We start from the raw sequence: 22419 nt of genomic DNA, 5'->3' as shown, positions 1-22419 counted from the left end.
GTGGGCCCTGGACTTTGCCCTCACTCTCTGTCTGCACTTGGCCTCATCAAACTCAGCAGGCAATGCTCTTAAGCACTGAGCCATCTCTCCTGTCTCTTCCTTCTGTTGCCAGTAGATGGCACCAAATCTCATCTTGAGAGCAAAACTGTGGTTGCCAGGAATCGAACTTCTGACCTTTAGAAGGGCAGCCAGGATTCTTAACCACTGAGCTATCTCTCGAGCGCTTCTTTCTGCATCCAAAAGAGGGCACAAGACCTCTGTGCAGATGGTTGTGTGTGGGAATTGCAGCCCCGAGTTGATAGCCCTGCCCCCATTTGAGGTGCTTATCTGCAACAAAACATAATAAATTCCTTCTGCTCCTGGAGCAGGGAAGGAAGGAATTTTGAGTGCATGGTGACCGGTCCTTGATCCCTGCCAGGGTCAGGTTACAGTACCTTCGCAGCCCCCTCCTCATTTGGTGCCATGTTATAAAACCAGCCCAGCAGACAATAAAGAAAGCTGTTCCACCTCAACCTGCTGCTCTGTGTATTCATTCATCCTGGACACCTTCCGCTGAGACTCTTGGTTCCAGCCCGCGCTGGCGCGGTAACTGGAGGTCCCAACCGAGATCGGAAAGTGAGGTACAGTGGACTGGGTCATCCCGTAAGCCGGCTGGGATGCATTGGGGAATTAATTATATAAAGGAATGTTAATTAATTAATTAATTAATATGGGTAATATTACAAGTAAATCGGAGTTAAAGTTTCAGTTAAAGAGATTATTGAAAGAGCAGGGAGCAGCTGTAAAAACTAAGACTTTAGAAGATTTTATTAAAACTATAGAGACATGGAGTCCCTGGTTCGTCACCAGTGGAGCCCTCAATATTTCTGAATGGGAACCAGTCCACGGGGATCTTCAGAAAACGTTGAGAAAGGAGGGGCCTGAAGCCCTACCAATGGCCACGTTCTCCCTTTGGAGACTAATCAGGGATGCTTTGCTTACAGAGAAAGTCTGGGTTAAGCAGGCTTTGGAAGCAACAAAAGAGGTGTTATCTGAGATCCAAGATAGTGAGATTAAGGCTTCCCTTTGTTCTGATAATGCCTCTGAAACAGAGGCCGAACTGCTCTCTCAGCCTGCTGAGGGGAGGCCCGACAAGGTAGAAAAGAGAAAGATTAAAAGAAAGTGAAAACCTCCAGACAAGGGGGAGGGAAGTGAATCCCAGGACCAAGTTTCGTCTGAGAGCTTAGGGGCTCGCCCCAAGCAAATTTCTTCGGCGCAAACACGCCTCTACCCTTCTTTGTCTGATTTTGAAGAGAGCTTGGGGGAATCAACAGGTTCAGAAGAAGAAGTTTTGGAGGGAGAAATCGCAGCGCTGCAGCAGGAATTACGGGAATTACGCAGGGCCCATTTAAAAGAAAAGACAAAGGGGACCTCTGGGGAGCAGGACAAGCCCCCTCCCTATCCTCTTTCTGACTAGTTCGGGACCTCTCTGGCCCCTCCCACTTGGTTGGGCTCGAGGAGGCTCTAGGAGGAGGCTCCCCGCGGAGGCGTTAAGTGCTGCCCAGTGATTGCCCCTGTTATAAAAATTCCTGACCCTAACAATCCAGGACTGGGCTGCCAGTCCTTCAATTTGTCAAATATATGTTGCAGCTTCTTTGGATCCACTTTGGCTTAAGTTTTCCTCCTTCCATAATGTCCTTTATATAAATGATATACTTCTGGCAGTACCAACAAAAGAGGAAAGTTTGTTAATGTTTGCAGAGTTACAGACCCTTCTAGAGGGACATGGGTTCATTTTGGCCCCAGAGAAAGTGCAGATGCAACCGCCCTATTCCTATCTGGGCTTTCAAATCCAATCCATTGGGCTTCAGCCTCAGAGACTGCAGCTGGATTGCTCCCATTTGCGGACCCTCCATGACTGGCAGAGATTATTGGGAGATGTTCAGTGGATCCGTTCCCCCCTTTCCATTCCTACAGGAGCTCTTAAGCCCCTTTATGACATGCTGCCTGGGGACCCTTCCCCTGCCTCCCCCAGGATCATGACTCCAGCGGCAAAAGAAGTCCTATATGCCTTGCTTAATGCTCTTGAGCGAGCACATCTCCGTCGCCTCAATTATGACTGCCCTTTTTATTTCATGGTCTTTTCTTCACAATTTTCTCCTACTGGAGTTTTTTGGCAAAGGGGACCAATTTATTGGCTACATTTACCTGCTTCCCCTAAGAAGGTGGTGACTCCATATTATGAAATGGTGCTACAGCTCCTATGGAAGGCATATGATTTTAGTTTACAAGTTTTTGGCAGGATCCCAAATAAATTTCTAATCCCTTATCAAAAGGAAGAAATAGCAAGGCTACAGAGGGTTCAAGATGGATGGACCTTGTTCATCACCACCACTGGAGCCATTTTTGATAACCATTATCCTGATTCCCGTTTAATTTCCTTTTTTAAGAATCATCCTGTTATTTTTCCAAAAATTATTAAAACCTCCCCCCTTAAAGGAGTGCGCTCAGTGTTCACTGATGGTTCTTCCAAGGGCTATGCAGTGGTAGTTTCTGATTCAATTAAAGAAAAGCAGCCCCTAGGTCCAATTTCTGCCCAAGCTGCAGAACTCACGGCCTGCCTTATGGCCTTTTCTCTTTTCAAGGATCAACCCTTCAACTTGTATACTGATAGTATATATGTGGCAAGAATTGTCGGGCCATTGGAAACTTCAGCATACATATTACCTACCTCTCAGGTTTTCCACCTTTTGGTTCAGCTACAAAGTCTTATATGCCAAAGAGTGTTTCCTGCCTTTGTTGGTCACATTTGGGCCCATACTGATTTGCCAGGGCCCTTGGCAGAGGGAAATAAGCTTGCTGATTCCCTCACCCGCCCAATGGCATTGTTCCTTTCTGAGGAACAACGAGCCCGTCATCTTCATGAAAAGTATCATTTAAATGCCTCTTCTCTAAAGTTTCACTCTGGCTGTTCTTTAGCCACGGCTACTCAAATCACGTCCCAATGTCCAGCTTGTGCTCCATTTCATAATGCCCCCAATGAAGGTGTTAATCCTCGAGGCCTCAGTCCTAACCACCTTTGGCAGATAGATGTTACCCATTTGTCCCAAGCTGGCAGACTTAAATTTTTACATGTCTCTATAGATACTTATTCCAAGGTAATTTATGCCTCCCTACATTCAGGGGAAAAGATTAAGGATGTTATTGCCCATTGTCTACAGGCTTTTGCCTATATGGGCATCCCAGACTTTCTCAAAACAGACAACGGACCGGCTTATACCAGCCAACGGTTTGCAAAATTTTGCCAAGAACAACAAATTACACATACCTTTGGAATTCCACATAATCCCACAGGTCAGGCCATAGTGGAGCGCACGCATGCTACCCTTAAACAGTTCTTTTGTAAAATAAAGAAGGGGGAGTATATCACCTCCCCAAATACCCAATTATCTACAATTTTATACATTTTTAATTTTCTAACAGTAGATAAACAAGGTCTATCGGCAATGGAAAGACATTGGCAGTAACCCTCCCAATCTCTGGGCTGGGTTATATGGAAGGATAGTATCACGGGACAATGGCAATCACCCACACCTATGCTGGCTAGGGTGAGGGGAGCCATTTGTGTCTTCCCTCCAGGAACCAAAAAACCCATCTGGGTGCCAGAGCGGAATGTTCGGCCGGTGGAGTCGGGTTGTACTGGCCCTGATAATATGGGTTCAAGTGAAGAACATCGAGGGAGGCCTGAGATGGGCACTGGTGAGGAATCCACCCATACTGATGCCAGTAAGTAAAATAAGCTCTGTTTTTCCATCCTTTTACTCCACCAATTATACCTTGGGAGTTCCTGCAGCAAATACAGCATTAGAAAGATCCTCACTGGGTATTTTAACGTTTGATATATCTCATGCCCTCTGCTTCCGGAGGATTAACAATATTTCAGAGATGCCTAGTGTCTCCCTTTCTGGGCCATGTGTGGTCCTTAGTAATTATTCTTTGGGAGACTTTTCTTCTAATTCTTCTGGGCATCCCTGTTTTGGATTGAGAGATATCTTTTACCCAATAAATTTTAAAAGAAATGTTTCTGGACTCCCTACCCCTCCGAGACCAGCTCCCTTATGTTGGAAGACGCCACAATCCTTCAAATTATATTTACCATTGCCTTGGGGAAATTGTGCTCCTAAGGAACCCTGGAAATTGGAGGGAGATAAATATTTATGGTGGTTTGGTCACCGACCTACCTTTAAAAACTCCTTGGGAGGGGCCTTTGATTATTCCTATAGAAATCCAAATATGGCAGGAGTTTCACCTACGTTCGCAGGCATGTTTCTCTGTGGCCCTCGTGCATGTACAGATATTAGACCTTTAGCCCTTCAAAGGGGCTTGGCCTTCAATGCCACAGCCCGATGAACACATCGGACATCTTTGAAACCTCCCTCCAGATTAATTATGCAGCGGGAATGAATTTCTCTATTGTCAGCCTAGCTTGTGTTCTACCTCCCTTTATGTTTGTCTCCTTTAATGGGTCGGTCGGGGAGGATGGTGTCCTTAATTGTTCTTCCAGATCCTGCCTTTTGAGCAACTGCTGGTCCCCGATGGATGAGTCCGTGCTGATGGTGAGGATTCCTGCCCTGATTCCCCTGGTGGTAGAATACCCACATGATGGACGAGAGCTTATCTTGTATAGAGAAAGAAGAGACTTTGGGATCACCGCCGCAGTCATCGCAGCTATCACCATATCAGCCACAGCTGCCACCGTTGCAGGAATCACCGTGTCCTAGAGTGCAGCTACTGCAGAGACTGTTAACACTCTTGCTGCCCGTGTTACCCAGGCCTTAGAAACTCAAAATACTATTAACTCACATATTCAGTTGGGGATGTTAAATTTAAATCAGCAAACAGCCTTATTACAGGAACAGATTAATGTGTTGTGGATGGTGCAACAAGCCTCTTGTTCTCATTTTTATCATTCTGCCTGTGTGACCCTTATGGAAGTGAAAAATATGTCCTTTGAGGTGCAACGCCTTAATGCGTACCTTAGGGGACCTTGGAATGATTCCTTTGTAAACTTTACCCACTCTTTGGTACATCAAATTATTGCAATTAATGAAACTCGTGTTGAACCTGTATCTGCTGAGGGATGGTGGAATACCATGGCCCAGATTGGGGGTTGGGCACAGCGATGGGGAGGTGCCTTATCCCTGGGGATCTTGGGACTAGTAGGGGTGGCAGTAGGCCTGCTCCTCTTAAAACGAGTCTTAAACATCTTCACTCTGACTGAGCTTGCCCACCGTCAGGTGTTACTCAGTCTGGCGCATGACTCTCCCAGAAGTCATGAGGTGTGGCTACAGATGCTGAAAAAATGAGGGCCTCCAAGGACGGGCAACCTGTGGGGAGACCCCCCACCTAAGACAGGGCATCGGGGGCCCTATGACGGGTAAGGGAAGGTACTTCTCTCACAGGACCTAAGACAGGATCCCTCATTATAAAATAAAGTAGGGGGAATTGTGGGAATTGCAGCCCCGAGTTGATAGCCCTGCCCCCATTTGAGGTGCTTATCTGCAAGGAAAACATAATAAATTCCCTCTGCTCCTGGAGCAGGGAAGGAAGGAATTTTGAGTGCATGGTGACATGTCCTTGATCCCTGCCAGGGTCAGGTTACAGTCCCTTCGCAGCCCCCTCCTCATTTGGTGCCATGTTATAAAACCAGCCCAGCAGACAATAAAGAAAGCTGTTCCACCTCAACCTGCTGCTCTGTGTATTCATTCAACCTGGACACCCTCCGCCGAGACTCTTGATTCCAGCCCGCGCTGGCGCGGAAGTTGTGAGCCATTATGTGGTTGCTTGAAATTGAATACAGGAGGATGAAAGAGCACGAAATGCTCTTAAACACTGAGCCATCTCTCCAACCCGTATGTCTACTTCTTTACCTAAACCAGCTGTACTCAATGATGTGTGGATCACATCTGCATTTTCCTAACATTTGAAGTCAAGGGGTCTCCATGGATCTGTTGGCCATTCGTGTACCTCATAGAGGAGGTCTAGACAAATTGTTTCACTGGCTTTAAATTGGTTAAGCTTTTGTTGGTGTTTGTTCCTTTGTATGTCTTGGATGTGAGTTCTTCTTCAGTCACACGAACATGCTAGTATTTTCTTCTTCTAACCATCTTGCCTTACTCTGCTTGGTGGTGTCTCTGAAGCATGCTGGCTCATGGTGATAGAGCTGTGAGTCTTTATTATCCTAACAAAATGTTTTGCCTGATTCAGTCCCAAAAACCTGGGCCCTGGCTGTATGTCTGCACTTGGCCTCATCAAACTCAGCAGGCATGCTCTTAAGCACCAAGACATCTCTCCTGCCTCTTCCTTCTGCTTCCAGTAGAGGGCACCAAACCTCATTTTGAAGCAATTATGTGATGTCCAGGAATCGAACTTCTGGTCTTTGGAAGACCAGGCAATGCTCTTAACCACTGAGCCATCTCTCCGACCTGTTTTTCAACTTCTTTAAATAAACCAGGTTTGACTAATGTGGTGTGTGGATCACATCTGCATTCCCCTAACATGTGGAGTACAGGGGTCTCCATGGACCATTTGTCTGTTCATGGACCTCATAGTGGTGGTCAGCATAAATTGTTTCTCTGGCTTTAAATTGGTTAACATTTTGCTGGTGTTTGTAGTCCTTTGATTGTCTTGGATGTGAGTTCTCTTTAAGGCACGTGAACGTTCCAGTGTTTTGTTCTTCAAGCCATCTTGCCTTACTCTCCTTAGTTGTGTCAATGAAGCACGCCGTCTCATGGTTATAGAGCTGTGAGTCTTTAATATCCTAAAAAAATGTTTGCCTAATTCAGTCACAATAACGTGGGCCCTGGCCTTTGCCCTGACTCTATGTCTGCACTTGGCCTCATCAAACTCAGCAGGCAATGCTCTTAAGCACTGAGCCATCTCTCCAGCCACTTCATTCTGTTGCCAGTAGATGGCACCAAATCTCATTTTGAGAGCAAAAACTGTGGTTGCCTGGAATCGAACTTCTGACGTTTAGAAGGGCATCCAGTATTCTTAACCACTGAGCTATCTCTGTGCTTCTTTCTGCATTCAAAAGACGGAACAAAACCTCAGTGCAGATGATTGTGAGCCATTATATGGTTGCTTGAAATTGAATACAGGAGGATGAAAGAGCACGAAATGCTCTTAAAAACTGAGCCATCTCTCCAACCCGTTTTTCTACTTCTTTACCTAACCCAGATGTACTTAAAAATTTGTGGATCACATCTGCATTTTCCTAACATTTGAAGTACAGGGGTCTCCATGGACCTATTGGCTGTTCATGTACCTCATAGCGGAGGTCAGGATAAATTGTTTCTCTGGCTTTAAATTGGTTAACCTTTTGCTGGTGTTTGTAGTCCTTTGATTGTCTTGGATGTGAGTTCTCTTTAAGGCACATGAACATGCCAGTGTTTTCTTCTTCTAGCCATCTTGCCTTACTCTCCTTAGTGTTGTCTCTGAAGCACGATGTCTCATGGTGATAGAGCTGTGAGTCTTAAACATCCTAAAAAAACATTTGCCTAATTCAGTCACAATAACGTGGGCCCTGGCCTTTGCCTTGACTCTATGTCTGCACTTGGCCTCATCAAACTCAGCAGGCAATGCTCTTAAGCATTGAACCATCTCTCCTGCCTCTTCCTTCTGTTGCCAGTAGATGGCACCAAATCTCATTTTGAGAACAAAACTGGGGTTGCCAGGAATCGAACTTCTGACCTTTAGAAAGGCAGCCAGGATTCTTAACCACTGAGCTATCTCTCGAGCGCTTCTTTCTGCATCCAAAAGAGGGCACAAGACCTCAGTGCAGATGGTTGTGAGCCATTATGTGGTTGCTTGAAATTGAATACAGGAGGATGAAAGAGCCACGAAATGCTGTTAAACACTCAGCCATCTCTCCAACCCGTTTTTCTACTTCTTTACCTAAACCAGATGTACTGAATGATGTGTGGATCACATCTGCATTTTCCTCACATTTGAAGTACAGGGGTCTCCATGGATCTGTTGGCCATTCGTGTACCTCATAGAGGATGTCTACACAAATTATTTCACTGGCTTTAAATTGGTTAAGCTTTTTTTGGTGTTTGTTCCTTTGTATGTCTTGGATGTGAGTTCTTCTTCAGGCACATGAACATGCTAGTATTTTCTTCTTCTAACCATCTTGCCTTACTCTTACTCTGCTTGGTGGTGTCTCTGAAGCATGCTGGCTCATGGTGATAGAGCAGTGAGTCTTTATTATCCTAACAAAATGTTTTGCCTGATTCAGTCCCAACAACCTGGCCCTGGCTGTATGTCTGCACTTGGCATCATCAAACTCAGCAGGCATGCTCTTAACCACCAAGACATCTCTCCTGCCTCTTTCTTTTGCTTCCAGTAGAGGGCACTAAACCTCATTTTGAAGCAATTATGTGATGTCCAGGAATCGAACTTCTGATCTTTGGAAGAGCAGGCAATGAGCCATCTCTCCGACCCGTTTTTCAACTTTTTTAACTAAACCATGTTTACTCAAAGTGGTGTTGGATCACATCGGCATTCCCCTAACATGTGGAGTACAGGGGTCTCCATGGACCTATTGGCTGTTCATGTTCCTCATAGAGGAGGTCAGCATAAATTATTTCTCTGGCTTTAAATTGGTTAACATTTTGCTGGTGTTTGTAGTCCTTTGATTGTCTTGGATGTGAGTTCTCTTTAAGGCACATGAACATGCCAGTGTATTCTTCTTCTAGCCATCTTGCCTTACTCTCCTTAGTGTTGTCTCTGAAGCACGTTGTCTCATGGTGATAGAGCTGTGAGTCTTTAACATCCTAAAAAAACGTTTGCCTAATTCATTCACAATAACGTGGGCCCTGGCCTATGCCCTGACTCTATGTCTGCTCTTGGCCTCATCCAACTCAGCAGGCATACTCTTAACCACCAAGACATCTCTCCTGCCTCTTCCTTCTGCTTCCACTAGAGAGAAACAAACCTCATTTTGAAGCAATTATGTGATGTCTAGGAATCGAACTTCTGACCTTTAGAAGAGCAGCCAGTATTCTTAACCACTGATCTATCTGTCAGCGCATCTTTCTGCATCCAAAAAAGGGCACAAGACCTCAGTGCAGATGGTTGTTAGCCATTATGTGGTTGCTTGAATTTGAATACAGGTGGATGAAAGAGCACGAAATGCTCTTAAACACTGAGCCATCTCTCCAACCTGTTTTTCTACTTCTTTACCTAACCCAGATGTACTCAATGATGTGTGGATCACATCTGCATTTTCCTAACATGTGAAGTACAGGGGTCTCCATGGATCTGTTGGCTATTCGTGTACCTCATAGAGGAGGTTTAGACAAATTTTTTCACTGGCTTTAAATTGGTTAAGCTTTTGTTGGTGTTTGTTCCTTTGTATGTCTTCGATGTGAGTTCTTCTTCAGGCACATGAACATGCTAGTATTTTCTTCTTCTAACCATCTTGCCTTACTCTGCTTGGTGGTGTTTCTGAAGCATGCTGGCTCATGGTGATAGAGCTGTGAGTCTTTATTATCCTAACAAAATGTTTTGCCTGATTCAGTCCCAACAACCTGGGCCCTGGCTGTATGTCTGCACTTGGCCTCATCAAACTCAGCAGGCATGCTCTTAAGCACCAAGACATCTCTCCTGCCTCTTCCTTCAGCTTCCAGTAGAGGGCACCAAACCTCATTTTGAAGCAATTATGTGATGTCCAGGAATCGAACTTCTGATCTTTGGAAGAGCAGGCAATGCTCTTAACCACTGAGCCATCTGTCCACCCCGTTTTTCAACTTCTTTAACTAAACGAGGTACTCAATGTGGTGTGTGGATCACATCTGCATTCCCCTAACATGTGGAGTACAGGGATCTCCATGGACCTATTAGCTGTTCATGTACCTCATAGAGGAGGTCAGCATAAATTGTTTCTCTGGCTTTAAATTGGATAACATTTTGCTGGTGTTTGTAGTCCTTTGATTGTCTTGGATGTGAGTTCTCCTTAAGGCACGTGAACATGCCAGTGTTTTCTTCTTCTAGCCATCTTGCCTTACTCTCCTTAGTGTTGTCTCTGAAGCATGATGGCTCATGGTGATAGACCTGTGAGTCTTTAACATCCTAAAAATCCTTTGCCTAATTCAGTCAAAATAATGTGGGCCCTGGCCTTTGCCCTGACTCTATGTCTGCACTTGGCCTCATCAAACTCAGCAGGCAATGCTCTTAAGCACTGAGCCATCTCTCCTGCCTCTTCCTTCTGTTGCCAATAGATGCTACCAAATCTCATTTTGAGAGCAAAACTGTGGTTGCCAGGAATCGAACTTCTGACCTTTAGAAGGGCAGCCAGTATTCTTATCCACTGAGCCATCTCTCCTGCCTCTTCCTTCTGTTGCCAATAGAAGGCACCAAATCTCATTTTGAGAGCAAAACTGTGGTTGCCAGGAATCGAACTTCTGACCTTTAGAAGGGCAGCCAGGATTCTTAACCACGGAGCAATCTGTCGAGCGCTACTTTCTGCATCCAAAAGAGGGCACAAGACCACAGTGCAGATGGTTGTGAGCCATTATGTGTTTTCTTGAAATTGAATACAGGAGGATGAAAGAGCACAAAATGCTCTTAAACACTTAGCCACCTCTCCAACTCGTTTTTCTACTTCTTTACCTAAACCAGATGTACTCAATGATGTATGGATCACATCTGCATTTTCCTAACATTTGAAGTACAGGGGTCTCCATGGATCTGTTGGCCATTCGTGTACCTCATAGAGGAGGTCTAGACAAATTGTTTCACTCGCTTTAAATTGGTTAAGCTTTTGTTGATGTTTGTTCCTTTGTATGTCTTGGATGTGAGTTCTTCTTCAGGCACTTAAACATGCTAGTATATTCTTCTTCTAACCATCTTACCTTATTCTGCTTGGTGGTTTCTCTGAAGCATGCTGGCTCATGGTGATAGAGCTGTGAGTCTTTATTATCCTAACAAAATGTTTTGCCTGGTTCAGTCCCAATAACCTGGGCCCTGGCTGTATGTCTGCACTTGGCCTCATCAAACTCAGCAGGCATGCTCTTAAGCACCAAGAAATGTCTCCTGCCACATCCTTCTGCTTTCAGTAGAGGGCACCAAACCTCATTTTGAAGCAATTATGTGATGTCCAGGATTCGAACTTCTGATCTTTGGAAGAGCAGGCAATGCTCTTAACCACTGAGCCATCTCTCCAACCCGTTTTTCAACTTCTTTAACTAAACAGGTTTACTCAATGTGGTGTGAGGATCACATCTGCATTCCCCTAACATGTGGAGTACAGGGGTCTCCATGGTCCTATTGGCTGTTCATGTACCTCATAGAGGATATCAGGATAAATTGTTTCTCTGGCTTTAAATTGGTTAACATTTTGCTGGTGTTTGTAGTCCTTTGATTGTCTTGGATGTGAGTTCTCTTTAAGGCACATGAACATGCCAGTGTTTTCTTCTTCTAGCCATCTTGCCTTACTCTCCTTAGTGTTGTCTCGGAAGCACGCTGTCTCACGGTTATAGAGCTGTGAGTCTTTAACATCCTAAAAAAACATTTGCCTAATTCAGTCACAATAACGTGGGCCCTGGCCTTTGCCTTGACTCTATGTCTGTACTTGGCCTCATCAAACTCAGCAGGCAATGCTCTTAAGCACTGAGCCATCTCTCCTGCCTATTCCTTCTGTTGCCAGTAGATGGCACCAAATCTCATCTTGAGAGCAAAACTGTGGTTGCCAGGAATCAAACATCTGACCTTTAGAAGGGCAGCCAGTATTCGTAAGCACTGAGCTAACTCTCGAACGCTTCTTTCTGCATCCAATAAAAACCACAAGACCTCAGTGCAGATGGTTGTGAGCCATTATGTAGTTGCGTGAAATTGAATACAGGTGGATGAAAGAGCACGAAATGCTCTTAAACACTGAGCCATCTCTCCAACCCTTTTTTCTACTTCTTTACCTAAACCAGATGTACTCAATGATGTGTGGATCCCATCTGCATTTTCCTAACATTTGAAGTACAGGGGTCTCCATGGATCTGTTGGCCATTCGTTTACCTCATAGTGGAGGTCTAGACAAATTGTTTCACTGGCTTTAAATTGGTTAAGCTTTTGTTGGTGTTTGTTCCTTTGTATGTCTTGGATGTGAGTTCTTCTTCAGGCACACGAACATGCTAGTATGTTCTTCTTCTAACCATCTTGCCTTACTCTGCTTGGTGGTGTCTCTGAAGCATGCTGGCTCATGGCGATAGAGCTCTGAGTCTTTATTATCCTAACAAAATGTTTTGCCTGATTCAGTCCCAACAACCTGGGCCCTGGCTGTATGTTTGCACTTGGCCTCATCAAACTCAGCAGGCATGCTCTTAACCACCAAGACATCTCTCCTGCCTCTTCATTCTGCTTCCAGTAGAGGGCAGAAAATCTCATTTTGAAGCAATTATGTGATGTCCAGGAAACGAACTTCTGATCTTTGGAAGAGCAGGCAATGCTCTTAACCACTGAGCCATCTCTCCGACCTGTTTTTCAACTTCTTTAACTAAACCAGGTTTGCTCAATGTGGTGTGTGGATCACATCTGCATTCCCCTAACATGTGGAGTACAGGGGTCTCCATGGACCATTTGTCTGTTCATGGACCTCATAGTGGTGGTCAGCATAAATTGTTTCTCTGGCTTTAAATTGGTTAACATTTTGCTGGTGTTTGTAGTCCTTTGATTGTCTTGGATGTGAGTTCTCTTTAAGGCACGTGAACGTTCCAGTGTTTTGTTCTTCAAGCCATCTTGCCTTACTCTCCTTAGTTGTGTCAATGAAGCACGCCGTCTCATGGTGATAGAGCTGTGAGTCTTTAATATCCTAAAAAAATGTTTGCCTAATTCAGTCACAATAACGTGGGCCCTGGCCTTTGCCCTGACTCTATGTCTGCACTTGGCCTCATCAAACTCAGCAGGCAATGCTCTTAAGCACTGAGCCATCTCTCCTGCCACTTCATTCTGTTGCCAGGAGATGGCACCAAATCTCATTTTGAGAGCAAAAACTGTGGTTGCCTGGAATCGAACTTCTGACGTTTAGAAGGGCATCCAGTATTCTTAACCACTGAGCTATCTCTGCGCTTCTTTCTGCATTCAAAAGACGGAACAAAACCTCAGTGCAGATGATTGTGAGCCATTATATGGTTGCTTGAAATTGAATACAGGAGGATGAAAGAGCACGAAATGCTCTTAAAAACTGAGCCATCTCTCCAACCCGTTTTTCTACTTCTTTACCTAACCCAGATGTACTCAATAATTTGTGGATCACATCTGCATTTTCCTAACATTTGAAGTACAGGGGTCTCCATGGACCTATTGGCTGTTCATGTACCTCATAGCGGAGGTCAGGATAAATTGTTACTCTTGCTTTAAATTGGTTAACCTTTTGCTGGTGTTTGTAGTCCTTTGATTGTCTTGGATGTGAGTTCTCTTTAAGGCACATGAACATGCCAGTGTTTTCTTCTTCTAGCCATCTTGCCTTACTCTCCTTAGTGTTGTCTCTGAAGCACGATGTCTCATGGTGATAAAGCTGTGAGTCTTAAACATCCTAAAAAAACATTTGCCTAATTCAGTCACAATAACGTGGGCCCTGGCCTTTGCCCTGACTCTCTTTCTGCACTTGGCCTCATCAAACTCAGCAGGCAATGCTCTTAAGCATTGAACCATCTCTCCTGCCTCTTCCTTCTGTTGCCAGTAGATGGCACCAAATCTCATTTTGAGAACAAAACTGGGGTTGCCAGGAATCGAACTTCTGACCTTTAGAAAGGCAGCCAGGATTCTTAACCACTGAGCTATCTCTCGAGCGCTTCTTTCTGCATCCAAAAGAGAGCACAAGACCTCAGTGCAGATGGTTGTGAGCCATTATGTGGTTGCTTGAAATTGAATACAGGAGGATGAAAGAGCCACGAAATGCTGTTAAACACTCAGCCATCTCTCCAACCCGTTTTTCTACTTCTTTACCTAAACCAGATGTACTGAATGATGTGTGGATCACATCTGCATTTTCCTAACATTTGAAGTACAGGGGTCTCCATGGATCTGTTGGCCATTCGTGTACCTCATAGAGGATGTCTACACAAATTATTTCACTGGCTTTAAATTGGTTAAGCTTTTTTTGGTGTTTGTTCCTTTGTATGTCTTGGATGTGAGTTCTTCTTCAGGCACATGAACATGCTAGTATTTTCTTCTTCTAACCAACTTGCCTTACTCTTACTCTGCTTGGTGGTGTCTCTGAAGTATGCTGGCTCATGACGGTAGAGCTCTGAGTCTTTATTATCCTAACAAAATGTTTTGCCTGATTCAGTCCCAACCACCTGGCCCTGGCTGTATGTCTGCACTTGGCCTCATCAAACTCAGCAGGCATGCTCTTAACCACCAAGACATCTCTCCTGCCTCTTTCTTTTGCTTCCAGTAGAGGGCACTAAACCTCATTTTGAAGCAATTATGTGATGTCCAGGAATCGAACTTCTGATCTTTGGAAGAGCAGGCAATGAGCCATCTCTCCGACCCGTTTTTCAACTTTTTTAACTAAACCATGTTTACTCAATGTGGTGTTGGATCACATCGGCATTCCCCTAACATGTGCAGTACAGGGGTCTCCATGAACCTATTGGCTGTTCATGTACCTCATAGAGGAGGTCAGCATAAATTATTTCTCTGGCTTTAAATTGGTTAACATTTTGCTGGTGTTTGTAGTCCTTTGATTGTCTTGGATGTGAGTTCTCTTTAAGGCACATGAACATGCCAGTGTATTCTTCTTCTAGCCATCTTGCCTTACTCTCCTTAGTGTTGTCTCTGAAGCACGTTGTCTCATGGTGATAGAGCTGTGAGTCTTTAACATCCTAAAAAAACGTTTGCCTAATTCATTCACAATAACGTGGGCCCTGGCCTATGCCCTGACTCTATGTCGGCACTTGGCCTCATCCAACTCAGCAGGCATACTCTTAACCACCAAGACATCTCTCCTGCCTCTTCCTTCTGCTTCCACTAGAGAGAAACAAACCTCATTTTGAAGCAATTATGTGATGTCTAGGAATCGAACTTCTGACCTTTAGAAGGGCAGCCAGGATTCTTAACCACTGAGCTATCTGTCAGCGCATCTTTCTGCATCCAAAAAAGGGCACAAGACCTCAGTGCAGATGGTTGTTAGCCATTATGTGGTTGCTTGAATTTGAATACAGGTGGATGAAAGAGCACGAAATGCTCTTAAACACTGAGCCATCTCTCCAACCTGTTTTTCTACTTCTTTACCTAACCCAGATGTACTCAATGATGTGTGGATCACATCTGCATTTTCCTAACATGTGAAGTACAGGGGTCTCCATGGATCTGTTGGCTATTCGTGTACCTCATAGAGGAGGTTTAGACAAATTTCTTCACTGGCTTTAAATTGGTTAAGCTTTTGTTGGTGTTTGTTCCTTTGTATGTCTTGGATGTGAGTTCTTCTTCAGGCACATGAACATGCTAGTATTTTCTTCTTCTAACCATCTTGCCTTACTCTGCTTGGTGGTGTCTCTGAAGCATGCTGGCTCATGGTGATAGAGCTGTGAGTCTTTATTATCCTAACAAAATATTTTGCCTGATTCAGTCCCAACAACCTGGGCCCTGGCTGTATGTCTGCACTTGGCCTCATCAAACTCAGCAGGCATGCTCTTAACCACCAAGACATCTCTCCTGCCTCTTCCTACTGCTTCCAGTAGAGGGCACCAAACCTCATTTTGAAGCAATTATGTGATGTCCAGGAATCGAACTTCTGATCTTTGGAAGAGCAGGCAATGAGCCATCTCTCCGACCCGTTTTTCAACTTTTTAACTAAACCATGTTTACTCAATGTGGTGTGTGGATCACATCTGCATTCCCCTAACATGTGGAGTAAAGGGTTCTCCATGGACCTATTGGCTGATCATATACCACATAGAGGAGGTCAGCATAAATTGTTTCTCTGACTTTAAATTGGTTAATATTTTGCTGGTGTTTGTAGTCCTTTGATTGTCTTGGATGTGAGTTTTCTTTAAGGCACATGAACATGCCAGTGTTTTCTTCTTCTAGCCATCTTGCCTTACTCTCCTTAATGTTGGCTCATGCGGATAGAGCTGTGAGTCTTTAACATCCTAAAAAAACGTTTGCCTAATTCATTAAAAATAACTGGGGCCCTGGCCTATGCCCTGACTCTATGTCTGCAATTGGCCTCATCAAACTCAGCAGGCAATGCTCTTAAGCACTGAGCCATCTCTCCTGCCTCTTCCTTCTGTTGCCAGTAGATGGCACCAAATCTCATTTTGAGAGCAAAACTGTGGGTGCCAGGAATCGAACTTCTGACCTTTAGAAGGGCAGCCAGGATTCTTAACCACTGAGCTATCTCTCGAGCGCTTCTTTCTGCATCCAAAAGGGGGCACAAGACCTCAGTGCAGATGGTTGTGAGCAATTATGTGGTTGCTTGATATTGAATAGAGGAGGATGAAAGAACACGAAATGCTCTTAAACACTGAGCCATCTCTCCAACCCGTTTTTCTACTTCTTTACCTAAACCAGATGTACTCTATGATATGTGGATCACATCTGCATTATCCTAACATTTGAAGTACAGGGGTCTCCATGGATGTGTTGGCCATTCGTGTACCTCATAGAGGAGGTCTAGACAAATTGTTTCACTGGCTTTAAATTGGTTAAGATTTTGTTGGTGTTTGTTCCTTTGTATGTCTTGGATGTGAGATCTTCTTCCGGCAACTGAACATGCTAGTATTTTCTTCTTCTAACCATCTTGCCTTACTCTGCTTGGTGGTGTCTCTGAAGCATGCTGGCTCATGGTGTTAGATTGTGAGTCTTTATTATACTAACAAAATGTTTTGCCTGATTCAATCCCAACAACCTGGGCTCTGGCCTCATCAAACTCAGCAGGCATGCTCTTAACCACCAAGACATCTCTCCTGCCTCTTCCTACTGCTTCCAGTAGAGGGCACCAAACATCATTTTGAAGCAATTGTGAGATGTCCAGGAATCGAACTTCTGATCTTTGGAAGAGCAGGCAATGCTCTTAACCACTGAGCCATCTCTCCGACCCGTTTTTCAACTTCTTTAACTAAACCAGGTTTACTCAATGTGGTGTGTGGATCACATCTGCATTCCCCTAACATGTGGAGTACAGGGGTCTCCATGGACCTATTGTCTGTTCATGTACCTCATAGAGGAGGTCAGGATAAATTGTTTCTCTGGCTTTAAATTGGTTAACATTTTGCTGGTGTTTGTAGTCCTTTGATTGTCTTGGATGTGAGTTCTCTTTAAGGCACATGAACATGCCAGTGTTTTCTTCTTCTAGCCATCTTGCCTTACTCTCCTTAGTGTTGTCTCTGAAGCACGATGGCTCATGGTGATAGAGCTGTGAGTCTTTAACATCCTAAAAAAACGTTTGCCTAATTCAGTCACAATAACGTGGGCCCTGGCCTTTGCCCTGACCCTATGTCTGCACTTGGCCTCATCAAACTCAGCAGCCAATGCTCTTAAGCACTGAGCCATCTCTCCTGCCTCTTCCTTCTGTTGCCAGTAGATGGCACCAAATCTCATTTTGAGAGCAAAACTGTGGTTGCCAGGAATCAAACTTCTGACCTTTAGAAGGGCAGCCAGGATTCTTAACCACTGAGCTATCTCTCGAGCACATCTTTCTGCACACAAAAGAGGGCAAAAGACCTCAGTGCACATGGTTGTGAGCCATTATGTGGTTGCTTGAAATTGAATACAGGAGGATGAAAGAGCACGAAATGCTCTTATACACTGAGCAATCTCTCCAACCCGTTTTTCTACTTCTTTACCTAAACCAGATGTACTCAAAGATGTGTGGATCACATCTGCATTATCCCAATATTTGAAGTCCAGGGGTCTCCATGGATCTGTTGGCCATTCGTGTACCTCATAGAGGAGGTGTAGACAAATTGTTTCACTGGCTTTAAATTGGTTAACATTTTGCTGGTGTTTGTAGTCCTTTGTATGTCTTGGATGTGAGTTCTTCTTCAGGCACATGAACATGCTAGTGTTTTCTTCTTCTAACCATCTTGCCTTACTCTGCTTGGTGGTGTCTCTGAAGCATGCTGGCTCATGGTTATAGAGCTGTGAGTCTTTATTATCCTAACAAAATTTTTTGCCTTATTCAGTCCCAACAACTTGGGCTCTGGCCTCATCAAACTCAGCAGGCAGGCTCTTAACCACCAAGACATCTCTCCTGCCTCTTCCTTCTGCTTCCAGTAGAGGGCACCAAACCTCATTTTGAAGCAATTATGTGATGTCCAGGAATCAAACTTCTGATCTTTGGAAGAGCAGGCAATGCTCTTAAACACTGAGCCATCTCTCCGACCCGTTTTTCAACTTCTTTAACTAAACCAGGTTTACTCAATGTGGTGTGTGGATCACATCTGCATTCCCCTTGCATGTGGAGTACAGGGGTCTTCATGGACCTATTGGCTGTACATGTACCTCATAGAGGAGGTCAGGATAAATTGTTTCTCTGGGTTTAAATTGGTTAACATTTTGCTGGTGTTTGTAGTCCTTTGATTGTCTTGGATGTGAGTTCTCTTTAAGGCACATGAACATGCCAGTGTTTTCTTCTTCTAGCCATCTTGCCTTACTCTCCTTAGTGTTGTCTCTGAAGCACGATGGCTCATGGTGAGAGACCTGTGAGTTTTTAACATCCTAAAAAAACTTTTGCCTAATTCAGTCAAAATAACGAGGGCCCTGTCCTTTGCCCTGACTCTCTGTCTGCACTTGGACTCATCAAACTCAGCAGGCAATGCTCTTAAGCACTGAGCCATCTCTCCTGCCTCTTCCTTCTGTTGCCAGTAGATGACACCAAATCTCATTTTGATAGCAAAACTGGGGTTGCCACGAATCGAACTTCTGACCTTTAGAAGGGCAGCCAGGATTCTTAACCACTGACCTACCTCACGAGCGCTTTTTTCTGCATCCAAAAGAGGGCACAAGACCTCAGTGCAGATGGTTGTGGGCCATTGTGTGGTTGCTGGAAATTGAATAAAGGAGGATGAAAGAGCACGAAATGCTCTTATACACTGAGCCATCTCTCCAACCCGTTTTTCTACTTCTTTACCTAAACCAGATGTACTCAATGATGTGTGGATCACATCTGCATTTTCCTAACATTTGAAGTACAGGGGTCTCCATGGATCTGTTGGCCATTCGTGTACCTCATAGAGGAGGTCTAGACAAGTTATTTCACTGGCTTTAAGCTTCTGTTGTTGTTTGTTCCTTTGTATGTCTTGCATGTGAGTTCTTCTTCAGGCACATGAACATGCTAGTATTTTCTTCTTCTAACCATCTTGCCTTACTCTGCTTGGTGGTGTCTCTGAAGCATGCTGGCTCATGGTGATAGAGCTGTGAGTTTATTATCCTAACAAAATGTTTTGCCTGATTCAGTCCCAACAACCTGGGCCCTGGCTGTATGTCTGCACTTGGCCTCATCAAACTCAGCAGGCATGCTCTTAACAACCAAGACATCTCTCCTGCCTCTTTCTTCTGCTTCCAGTAGAGGGCACCAAACCTCATTTTGAAGCAATTATGTGATGTCCAGGAATCGAACTTCTGATCTTTGGAAGAGCAGGCAATGAGCCATCTCTCTGACTCGTTTCTCAACTTTTTTTAACTAAACCAGGTTTACTCAATGTGGTGTGTGGATCACATCTGCATTCCCCTAACATGTGGAGTACAGGGTTCTCAATGGACCTATTGGCTGTTCATGTACCACATAGTGGAGGTCAACATAAATTGTTTCTCTGACTTTAAATTGGTTAACCTTTTGCTGGTGTTTGTAGTCCTTTGATTGTCTTGGATGTGAGTTCTCTTTAAGGCACATGAACATCCATTGTTTTCTTCTTCTAGCCATCTTGCCTTACTCTCCTTAGTGTTGGCTCATGTTGATAGATTTGTGAGTCTTTAACATCCAAAAAAAACGTTTTCCTAATTCATTCACAATAACGTGTGCCCTGGCCTATGCCCTGACTCTATGTCTGCACTTGGCCTCATAAAACTCAGCAGGCAATGCTCTTAAGCACTGAGCCATCTCTCCTGCCTCTTCCTTCTGTTGCCAGTAGATGGCACCAAATCTCATTTTGAGAGCAAAGCTGTGGTTGCCAGGAATCGAACTTCTGACCTTTAGAAGGGCAGCCAGGATTCTTAACCACTGAGCTATCTCTCGAGCGCGTCTTTCTGCATCCAAAAGAGGGCACAAGACCACAGTGCAGATGGTTGTGAGCCATTATGTGGTTGCTTGATATTGAATAGAGGAGGAATAAAGAGCACGAAATGCTCTTAAACACTGAGCCATCTCTCCAACCCGTATGTCTACTTCTTTACCTAAACCACATGTACTCTATGATGTGTGGATCACATCTGCAGTATCCTAACATTTGAAGTAGAGGGTTCTCCATGGATCTTTTGGCCATTCGTGTACCTCATAGAGGAGGTCTAGACAAATTGTTTCACTGGCTTTAAATTGGTTAAGCTTTTGTTGGTGTTTGTTCCTTTGTATGTCTTGGATGTCAGTTCTTCTTCCGGCAACTGAACATGCTAGTATTTTTTTCTTCTAACCATCTTGCCTTACTCTGCTTGGTGGTGTCTCTGAAGCATGCTGGCTCATGGTGATAGAGCTGTGAGTCTTTATTATCCTAACAAAATGTTTTGCCTGATTCAGTCCCAACAACTTGGGCCCTGGCTGTATGTCTGCACTTGGCCTCATCAAACTCAGCAGGCATGCTCTTAACCACCAAGACATCTCTCCTGCCTCTTCCTTCTGCTTCCACTAGAGGGCACCAAACCTCATTTTGAAGCAATTATGTGATGTCCAGGAATCGAACTTCTGATCTTTGGAAGAGCAGGCAATGCTCTTAACCACTGAGCCATCTCTCCGACCCGTTTTTCAACTTCTTTAACTAAACCAGGTTTACTCAATGTGGTGTGTGGATCACATCTGCATTCCCCTAACATGTGGAGTACATGGGTCTCCATGGACCTATTGGCTGTTCATGTACCTCATAGAGGAGGTCAGAATAAGTTGTTTCTCTGGCTTTAAATTGGTTAACATTTTGCTGGTGTTTGTAGTCCTTTGATTGTCTTGGATGTGAGTTCTCTTTAAGGCACATGAACATGCCAGTGTTTTCTTCTTCTAGCCATCTTGCCTTACTCTCCTTAGTGTTGTCTCTGAAGCACGCTGTCTGATGGTGATAGAGCTGTGAGTCTTTAACATCCTAACAAAACGTTTGCCTAATTCAGTCACAATAACGTGGGCCCTGGCCTTTGCCCTGACTCTATGTCTGCACTTGGCCTCATCAAACTCAGCAGGCAATGCTCTTAGCACTGAGCCATCTCTCCTGCCTCTTCCTTCTGTTGCCAGTAGATGGCACCAAATCTCATTTTGAGAACAAAACTGTGGTTGCCACGAATCGAACTTCTGACCTTTAGAAGGGCAGCCAGGATTCTTAACCACTGAGCTATCTCTCGAGCGCTTCTTTCTGCATCCCAAAGAGATCACAAGACCTCAGTGCAGATGGTTGTGAGGCATTATGTGGGTGCTTGAAATTGAATACAGGAGGACGAAAGAGCACGAAATACTCTTAAACACTGAGCCATCTCTCCAACCCGTTTTTCTACTTCTTTACCTAAACCAGATGTACTCAATGATGTGTGGATCACATCTGCATTTTCCTAACATTTGAAGTACAGGGGTCTCCATGGATCTGTTGGCCATTCGTGTACCTCATAGAGGAGGACTAGACAAGTTGTTTCACTGTCTTTAAGCTTTTATTGGTGTTTGTTCCTTTGTATGTCTTGCATGTGAGTTCTTCTTCAGGCACATGAACATGCTGGTATTTTCTTCTTCTTACCATCTTGCCTTACTCTGCTTGGTGGTGTCTCTGAAGCATGCTGGCTCATGGTGATAGAGCTGTCAGTCTTTATTATCCTAACAAAATGTTTTGCCTGATTCAGTCCCAACAACCTGGGCCCTGGCTGTATGTCTGCACTTGGCCTCATCAAACTCAGCAGGCATGCTCTTAACCACCAAGACATCTCTCCTGCCTCTTCCTTCTGCATCCATTAGAGGGCACCAAACCTCATTTTGAAGCAATTATGTGATGTCCAGGAATCGAACTTCTGATCTTTGGAAGAGCAGGCAATGAGCCATCTCTCTGACTCGTTTCTCAACTTTTTTAACTAAACCAGGTTTACTCAATGTGGTGTGTGGATCACATCCGCATTCCCCTAACATGTGGAGTACAGGGTACTCAATGGACCTACTGGCTGTTCATGTACCACATAGTGGAGGTCAGCATAAATTGTTTCTCTGGATTTAAATTGGTTAACATTTTGCTGGTGTTTGTAGTCCTTTGATTGTCTTGGATGTGA

Source organism: Chionomys nivalis, chromosome 23 (assembly GCF_950005125.1).
Source record: "Chionomys nivalis chromosome 23, mChiNiv1.1, whole genome shotgun sequence".
NCBI classification, from domain to species: Eukaryota; Metazoa; Chordata; class Mammalia; order Rodentia; family Cricetidae; genus Chionomys; species Chionomys nivalis.
This window is presented reverse-complemented; position numbering follows the sequence as displayed.